Consider the following 9134-nt stretch of genomic DNA (forward strand, 5'->3'; position numbering starts at 1 on the left):
AGCTGGTTCCCAATGAATTTAATTTACTTGAGCTTGTGGCCATATGATTTTAAGGACTCAAACTTTTTGCTTAATTTATTAGTCAAATCAGCCAAAACTTATAAATTCAGTGAAAAAAATAGTTGTTTGGCTAATTTGAGTGGTTAATGCAGTAAAGTGAGTCAAATTATTAGCTCAAAATACATACTGCCTTAATTTGATCTAAACTATAAACATCTGCTTTGCCTTTTTGGTTAGGATGACACCAAAAAGCATTAGTTTCCAAACTTGGCTGAGCATTAAGAATCCCCATGAATGCTTTTAAAACTTCCAAAGCCCAAGCCACACCCAGACCAAGTCAATCAGAATCCATTGGGTGAACCCAGGCATCAATCCCCTGGATGATTCCAATGTTCAGAATTCAAGAAATTCCTTGAGATCAGGAATTCAAGACCAGCCTGGGCAACATGGCGAGATCCCATCTCAAAAAAAAAAAAAAAAAAAGAAAAAGAAAAGAAAGCAATAGCTAACAATTTATTAAGCTGTCACCAAATGCCAAGCATAATGGCAGGCATTTTCCATGGATTATTTTATTAAATTATCACACATACCAGTGAAACCTTATAAAGTCAGTAGGATTGTTGTGCCCATTTGACAAATGGAGAAATTGAGGCACAGGAGGCTGGGTACTTGCCCAAGGATACCCATACTAGCAAGTGGTCAAGTGAGAGTCGTCACAAATGCAGTGACTCCAAAGCTTTAACTTGAATTATTTTTTAAAACCAGTGACTTAAAACTCAGTGCTTCTTTAGGTCTTTGTACTTCCTTATCTTATCTCTTGAGGGCATTGGTTTGTATCACTTTTCTTTGTTTCTTGGTTTTCTTTGTTTCTGGACGCCAAGGCCTCTCCAAATAGCACACGAAAGCAATTTCTCATGCCCCTGGGAGAGAGGTAGGCGTGGCTTTATGGATGTGATAGGCAGAGGACTTAATATTCTGCATTAAGATCTCCTTCTCTCTCAAGGGAATTTCTAGCAGACTTAAAGCACTGTAGGCAACAGAAAGGAAACCTGAAATGCAACATCCACCTGGAAGACACATACATATTTGCTGAAGCGTGTTTCAAATTTAACTGAAAAAGAAGAAGAATATAATTGTGCTTCTCATTCACTGCAAATCTTGTGATTTCATAGTCCTCAGTGTTGACCTGTCAACCTGTATGGGTTGTTTGTTTAAAAAGGTTGTATTTTTATTTTATTTTATTTTTTTTAGGCAGACCACTTAAGTATCATGTGTTACTGAATACCAGCTGAATTATTTTGTTGTTGTTTTGACAGTCTTGCTCTGTTGCCCAGGCTGGAGTGCAGTGGCCTGATCATAGCTCACTGCAACCTCGAACTCCTGAGCTCAAACGATCCTCCAACCTCAGCCTCCTGAGTAGCTGGGACTACAGGCGTGCACCATCATGCCCAGCTATTTTTCAAAAAAAATTTTTATAGAGATGGAGATCTGACTTTGTTGCCCAGGCTGGTCTCAAACTCCTAGCCTCAAGCAATCCTCCCACCTCAGCCTCCCAAGGTTCTGGGATGATAGGTGTGGACCATTGCATCTGGCCCACCAGCTAAATTCTTAACATTTAAACTATAAACATTACAATTTTTTGTTGCAGAACAAAAATGAAAAGAAGAAAGATGAAAATACACTACAATGTCACGGTCATTTGCACCAGTTTCCTGTGTACAGCTCTGCTGCTCTACGCTCATTTCTCAATCAGGTTTTGTCTCTCTTTTTTGCATTAAAAGCTGAGAGAGGAGCTAAAACTGCCCTGAGAAGCTCCCCCAGGACCCTGCCTGATCATCAGGGGAATGGGGCCTACGTCAGCAGTCTACTTTCTTCATTCAGCCCTATAGCCTCAGGAGAGAAGTTTGTCTCGCTCAGAGGAAGCAGTGGCCGCTCTGTCCCATACCCTGTCAGGCCATTTCCCATAGGAGACTGGACCTAGGGTGTGTGCTCAGGGTCCCAGTTTCTGCAGCGCTGAGCAGGTCCGGTACTCCTTTCCACACCAGGCTGAACCCCAAGGAAGCGAATCCATGTCCTCGTGGAAGAATAGGCCCCAAAGTGCCAAGCATCAGCCCCGTCAGTGCTGCCTGGAGAGCCGCCTGTGTCCTGCAGAACTTACACCCATGCAAGAGTGCACCCACTCAGCAAATGCGGGACACCGTCAGGAAGAACAAGACATCCTTGCTTCAGCTTCCCTCCTGTCACCTTTCCACTTCCCTTTGGGGAAGGTGTGCCTGGGTTTGCACACGGACCGGGGCCCCATCCCTGTTCCCCGCTGTGTGTGGCAGGGCAAGGGAATGCATTTTTAAATACCTTTCAGGCTAGGATTCCTTTTTTTTTTTTGATGGCATACTCTAACTCCAACATTTCTTCTGTAAGTATCACCAGTTATTTTACTAAAATCTAGATTTCCCAATCCAAGTGTTAGGAAGGTACTATGCTGCTGCTGCTTTGGGGCTTTCTGTCTGGCAACATCTATAAACAGTGCAATAGTGACTGTAGTCAGTTTCACGGTCTCATGTCTGAATCTTTTTTTTTTTTTTTTTTTTTTTTTTTGACAGAGTCCCACTCTGTCTTAGCCTCCCAAGTAGCTGGGATTACAGGCGCCTGCCTCCACGCCCAGCTAATTTTTTATTTTTAGTAGAGAGGGGGTTTCACCATATTGGCCAGGCTGGTCTTGAACTCCTGAGCTCAGGTGATCTGCCCGCCTCGGCCTCCCAAAGTGCTGGGATTACAGGCGTGAGCCACCGCGCCCGGCCCTTTTTTTTTTTTTTTTTTTTTGAGACAGAGTCTCCGTCTGTCCCCCAGGCTTGAGTGCAGTGGGGCGGTATTTCGGCTCACTGCAACCTCCGCCCCACCAGTTCAAGTGATTCTCCTGTCTCAGCCTCCCGAGTAACTGGGATTACAGGTGTGCATCACCACACCCAGCTAATTTTTGTATTTTTAGTAGAGACAGAGTTTCACCTTGTTGGCCAGGCTGGTCTCGAATTCCTGACCTCAGGAGATCTGCCCACCTCGGCCTCCCAAAGTGCTGGGATTACAGGCGTGAGCCACGACACCCGGCCTAGGCTTCCTTCTTTAAAGACAAATTTCCAGTGGGGCTCTGTAAGTAATCCTCATATTTTCTCGTTGAGGAGTGTGGCCAGAGAAGGTGAGTCTTGTGCACGTAGCAGGGGGGAAAAATGGTCAGGAGATCCTGTAAAAGCACTAAGAAAACCGGAAGGAAAAGGCCAGGCTCCAGGAGCACAGAGACTGGATGGATTCCTGCTTCCCTGTCACTCGGCTCCGTTCAGGCGGTGCAGTCACTTCCTTCACCTCAGTGTCCCTGTTTGTGCAAATGAGGTGACTATTGGCGCCGACCTACTTCCCAGGCAGTTTTGAAGAGAAGTGGCAAACATTGAAGGGCGCACACTCTCCTTCCCCAAGCTCCCTCCCTCCCCACGTGTGCACCCAGAAGGAAATAAAAGCCGTAATTTGCACTGGCGAGTCGGCCCGCCTCGTCGAGGGTTCCGCTGAGCTGCTCACAAGGGCGTGCGGAGGCCCGCGGCCGGCCCTGGCCCCTGTGGTGGCAGCAGCTGGCTGGCTTCCCGGGCGGCTACCTCCAGCTGCAGCTGTCGGTGCTATTTGCAGCTCTCCACATCCTGAGAGCTGGACGCCGAGGACCGCTCCCTGGAGGGCGTGCGTAAAATGCAGCAGCGGAGCGGTGAGGAGATTACCGGAAAAACTGGGAGCGGAGTCAGGCTCGTTCTGGAGCAGGGAGAGGCTTGGGAAGTTGCGAAACGTTGACCTGCAGGGTCTTGAGGAACTGTCGGCCTGGGCTGTCCCCGTGGGTCATTGAACATTAATCAGCCACCAGTCCTCGTCCAAGCCAACCGAAATAGAGTCAGCAGGCAGAATGACGAATACAGTTTGAAAGGGAACGAACTTACTCTTATTCTCTCCTTGGAAAGGCCTTTCCAGACTCTCGAACTCACCCGTCACATTACCCTGTTGTGTTATCTTTGTGGGCCTGCGCAGCACCTGAAATGATCTGTCTTAGGTATGTGTGTGCTTGTTCATTGTTTTGTCTTCTCCGTGAAAATCTAAGCTCCTAGAAACTTTGTGAGGGAGGCAATGCGTCTGTTTTGTTTACCTCTGCATCTGCAGGGCCGAGTACAATGCCCAGCTCGTTTGTAAATGAGTGAAGGAGTCCCCTACTAGCAGGCTGCCTACTCATCAATCAAGTAGTTGTTGGGTTTCTCATTTTTACCTTTGGAGATGTTGTCTTCGACCTACGGGAAGGAATTGGATCTATTTGAGGGTAAGGAAATTCATCCTCCCTGGGTTTATGTATTTTCCAACCCACTGCATAGAGTCTGACAAAATATTAATGGTCTTCACTGTTTCTTTTGATGATGTCTGCCACTTGTCACTATTTAATGTAATTTCATGTCATTTAAAGAAAGTAAAATTAGGGGCTGGGAGCAGTGGCTCATGCCTGTAATCCCAGCACTTTGGGAGGCCGAGGCGGGCGGATCACCTGAGGTCAGGAGTTCGAGACCAGCCTGGCCAACATGGTGAAGCCCCGTCTCTACTAAAAATACAAAAATTAGCCAGGCATGGTGGCGGGCACCTGTAATCCCAGCTACTCGGGAGGCTGAGGCAGGAGAATCGCTTGAACCCGGGAGGCGGAGGTTGCAGTGAGCCGAGACTGCGCCATTGCACTCAGCCTGGGCCGCAGGAGTGAAACTCTGTCTCAAAAAGAAAAAAAGGAAAAAAAAAAAAAAAAAAGAAAGTAAAATTATAGGGTAACTAGAAAGTTACAATAGTGTAACAAGCATAATCATTTAGAAGCTTTTCACCTGTAACGTGGTTAAGATAAGTTTGAGACTCAGTTCAATTCAACACATTTGACTTTCAGACAGATCCAATGTAGTCTGTTGTATTTAGAAAGAATTCAGACCTTTATAAGGACGATTTCATGACATTAATGAAATTTATGTGTTAATGGAACTGAAGGACTTCACTCTGAAAGCAAGTGTTCTCTAAACCTAAATATTTTAAGAAGAAAATTAGTTGAAAGTTTAAAAGCTTGTCAAAAGTGACAGTCATTTCATTTCATTTCTTTTTTTTTAGAGATGGGGTCTCACTGTGTTGCCGAGGATGGAGTACAGTGGCTATTCACAGGCACAGTCATTGTGCACTACATCCTGGAACTCCTGGGCTCAAGCAATCCTTCTGCCTCAGCCTCCCAAGTAGCTGGGACTATAGACACACACCACCACACTCAGCAAAAGTGACAATCGTTTCTAATACAGACATCCACACCTGGACATACTGTGAAAATTATATTCATTGGGCATATTAGTGTCCGTTCTTTCCAAGATCTGAGTTCATAATGTTTTCTTCTGTAATTGTAATGAAATATCACCATTTCTTGCTAGCATTATACCAAATCCCTCTAGGCAACTGGGTAGCAGGCTATATGCCAACCTAGGTTTTTGGAGATGACTTGTATCTTGTTTGCTATTAGAGCCAACATGTTAGAATTTGTGATTTGTCACAGAGTAGAAGACGAGTTCACTCAAGAAGCACTTATTTATGAGCACCTACACAGGTGATAGAACAGTCAAAAGACAGGAGTTCTGGCCCTTCTGGAACTGACAATCTTACTAGAAAAATAAATGTTACCACATCACTTGAACAAAGGCACAATTATGCAATTTGAGTTGTGTTTTGACTCCCTCCCCACTACCTTGTTTTTTTGTTTTTGTTTTTTGTTTGTTTTGTTTTGTTTTTATGCTGGAGGTGTTGTGGGAGATGGAGTTTTGCTCTTGTCACCCAGGCTGGAGTGTGATGGCACGATCTCAGCTCACTGCAACCTCTGCCTCCCAGGTTCAAGTGATTCTCTTGCCCCAGCCTCCTGAGTAGCTGGGATTACAGGCATACACCACCACGCCCGGCTAATTTTTTGTATTTTCAGTAGAGATGGGGTTTCACCATGTTAGTCAGGCTGGTCTCGAACTCCTGACCTCAGGTGATCTGCCTGCCTCAGCTTCCCAAAGTGCTGGGATGACAGGTGTGAGCCACTGCACCCGGCCCCTCCTTGCTGTTTTAATAGAAAGTGGAAAATAGAAATCTTCTGCACAAGGCCTTTGGTTTGAATGGAACATGCCTAGAGATAGGGAACTGGAATCCAACACCATGGCCTACAGATCTTTGGAGACTAAAAGAGAAAAAATCCAGGAAAGAAAAAAAAAAAACCAAAAAACGGCTGCCATAGCTATTGGCCTCATTGGACAGGCCTGGGGGATGTGCACAGACCCTGAAGGTGGCCGGAGCTGACCAGCTTCCTATTGCACTCTTCTGGGTGGCCCAGGCACCCAGTTGCATTGGCTGTGGCCACTGAGAAAGGATTGAGTCAGGCTGAGCCATGGGCAATGACAGAGGAGAGGGGATCAGCAGAGCCTACCTGAAAGCAAAGGAGAAATGGGTCGGTCACCTCATCGCAGAATTTACAGATGAAGGGGACAAACTTGTTACCTGAGGGTTTCCTTCATGCCTTGGAGTTTCTCTGAAAGAAAAGACAGCTGAGCATTTGCCCTGTTTTTTTTTTAACATTTTTACACTTTCGAGTCGTGTCATCAAGTTTTAAGCTAGTAAGAGGACCATATACCGAACGGTAAAATATCATAGTTCTTGTAGCAGCCACATTTTGATGAATAAAATTTCTTTTAAAATCTCTTTTTTAAAAATGAAGAGACTTCTTCTACCAGGCAGCAAATGTTTCTTTCCTATGTAAACTTAGCTTGAAAACATAATTTTAAACAGCTTTATCATGACTATATATCTTGCTAATTTATTATCTTTTTTTTTTCTTTCTTTCAGAGTCATGGTCTTGCTATATCACCCAAGCTGGAGTGCAGTGGCATGATCATAGCTCACTGCAACCTTGAACTCCTGGGCTGGAGCAAGCCTCCCAACTTGGCCTTCCAAAATGCTGAGATTGATTACAGGTGTGAGCCACCTCACTGGGCCTCTTGCTAGTTTATTGTTTAAAAATCTTCCTCAGGGCCGGGTGCAGTGGCTCATGCCTGTAATCCCAGGCCTTTGGGAGGCTGAGATGGGAGGATCACTTGATCCCAGGAGTTTGAGACCAGCCCAGGCAACATGGAGAGAGCCTGTCTCTACAAAAAATCAGAAATTAGCTGGGCGTGGTGGTGTGCACCTGTAGTCCCACTACTCAAGAGGCCGAGGAGGGAGGATCACTTGAACTCAGAGGGTTGAGGCTATAGTGAGCCATGATTGAGTCATTGCACTCCAGCCTGGGCGATAGAGTGAGACTTTGTCTCAAAAAAGAAGAATAAATAAATAAATAAATAATAAAAGCCTTCCTTAGACTTTTTCCCTGGCACTTTCTGAAGTGATGGCAGATGGGTTTTATTCTGGTTCTTATAATAGCTAAAATTGGGTCACAGAAAGGAATCTAGATTAGATGACAAGATTATTATTTTCATCTGATAATTTCCATTACTCACCTAACTGCTGTCTTTCCTGGAATTAAAGAGAGAAGAAACTGTGGAGGCTGGGAGCGGTGGCTCACGCCTGTAATCCCAGCACTTTGGGAGTCCGAGGTGAGTGGATTGCCTAATGTCAGGAGTTCAAGACCAGCCTGACCAACATGGTAAAATCCCGTCTCTACTAAGAATACAAAAAAAAAAGTAGCCGGGCGTGGTGGCGGGTGCCTATAATCCTAGCTACTCAGGAGGCTGAGGCAGGAGAAATGCTTGAACCTGGGAGGCGGAGGTTGCAGTGAGCCAAGATCGCACCATTGCCCTCCAGCCTGGGCAACAAGAGTGAAACTCCATCTCAAAAACAAACAAACAAACAAAAACTATGGAGACCCAGGTTCCAGGGCCCTTGGGTGGAGAATAAATTTTAGGAATTCCTTTGGATATCTGACAGTAGAAGCTACTCTTTGTAAGTCTGTTGCTGTGAAATCACAACATAGCTCATTTAGCAGCGGGACAGCCCATCTCTGGAAAAAAATGGTGTGAGGGTGGAATTATGCCTTGGGAGGCCAAGGAGGGAGGATTGCTTGAGTCCAGGAATTCAAGACCAGCCTGGACAACATAGCAAGACTCTGTCTCTACAAAAAATAATTTAAAAAAAATTAGGCATGGTGGTGCATGCCTGTAGTCCTAACCTATTTGAGAGGCTGAGGTAGGAGGACTGCTTGAACCCAGGAAGTTTAGACTGTAGTGAGCCATGATTGTGCCACTGCACTCCAGCCTGGGTGACAGAGCAAGACTCTGTCTCATAAAAAAAAAAATGAATAAATAACATAGAAAAAAAGATATTCATAATAAAATAAAATGGAAATATTTTTATGATTTCTTAGTGAGATTTTAAGAATTGTTATTAATAGCCTACTAAGACCTAGAGGTAAGAACAAATTAGATTTGGCCTGAAAATGAAGATGTAGCAAAAAACAATAAAGAAAAAAATGGCATCTCTGTTTTTTGGTTTTTGTTTTTTTTTCAGACGGAGTCTTGCTCTTTTGCCCAGGCTAGCGTACAGTGGCATGATATCAGCTCTCTGCAACCTCTGCCTCCTGGGTTCAAGCAATTCTCCTGCCTCAGCCTCCCAAGCAGCTGGGATCACAGGCATGCACCACCATGCACTGCTAAATTTTAGTATTTTTAGTAGAGACAGGGTTTCATCACGTTGGCCAGGCTGGTCTCAGACACCTGGCCTCAAGTGATCTGCCTGCCTCGGCCTCCCAAAGTGCTGGGATTACAGGCGTGAGCCACCGTGCCCTGACAAAATCAATATTATTTTGATTTTTTAGTAGAGACTGGCCTGGGTCAGTTGATTCTTAAGTACAGTTATTTAAAAACCTTTAGGACCTTAACAATTTTTTTTAAAACTCCCAAGTTTTATATTTTTATTTATTTTTGAGACAGAGTTTCACTCTTTCACCCAGGCTGGAATGTAGTGGTGTGATCTTGGCTCACTGCAACCTCCGCCTCCCGGGTTCAAGCGATTCTCCTGCCTAAGCCTCCAGAGTAGCTGGGACTACAGGTGCATGCCACCATGCCGAGCTAATTTTTATA

General features: G+C 45.0%; 1 long non-coding RNA gene across 1 annotated transcript; it reads left to right on the top strand.

Annotated features, from left to right (window-relative positions):
• Nucleotides 1–1793: 1793 nt before the first annotated feature.
• Nucleotides 1794–7418, top strand: LOC103783028 (uncharacterized). Its single transcript, XR_608528.5, has 3 exons — nucleotides 1794–4078; nucleotides 4186–4339; nucleotides 5155–7418. It is a non-coding gene; the product is annotated as an uncharacterized LOC103783028 (long non-coding RNA).
• The last annotated feature ends 1716 nt before the right edge of the window (nucleotides 7419–9134 follow it).

This window comes from Pan paniscus, chromosome 14 (genome assembly GCF_029289425.2).
Source record: "Pan paniscus chromosome 14, NHGRI_mPanPan1-v2.0_pri, whole genome shotgun sequence".
Lineage (NCBI taxonomy): Eukaryota > Metazoa > Chordata > Mammalia > Primates > Hominidae > Pan > Pan paniscus.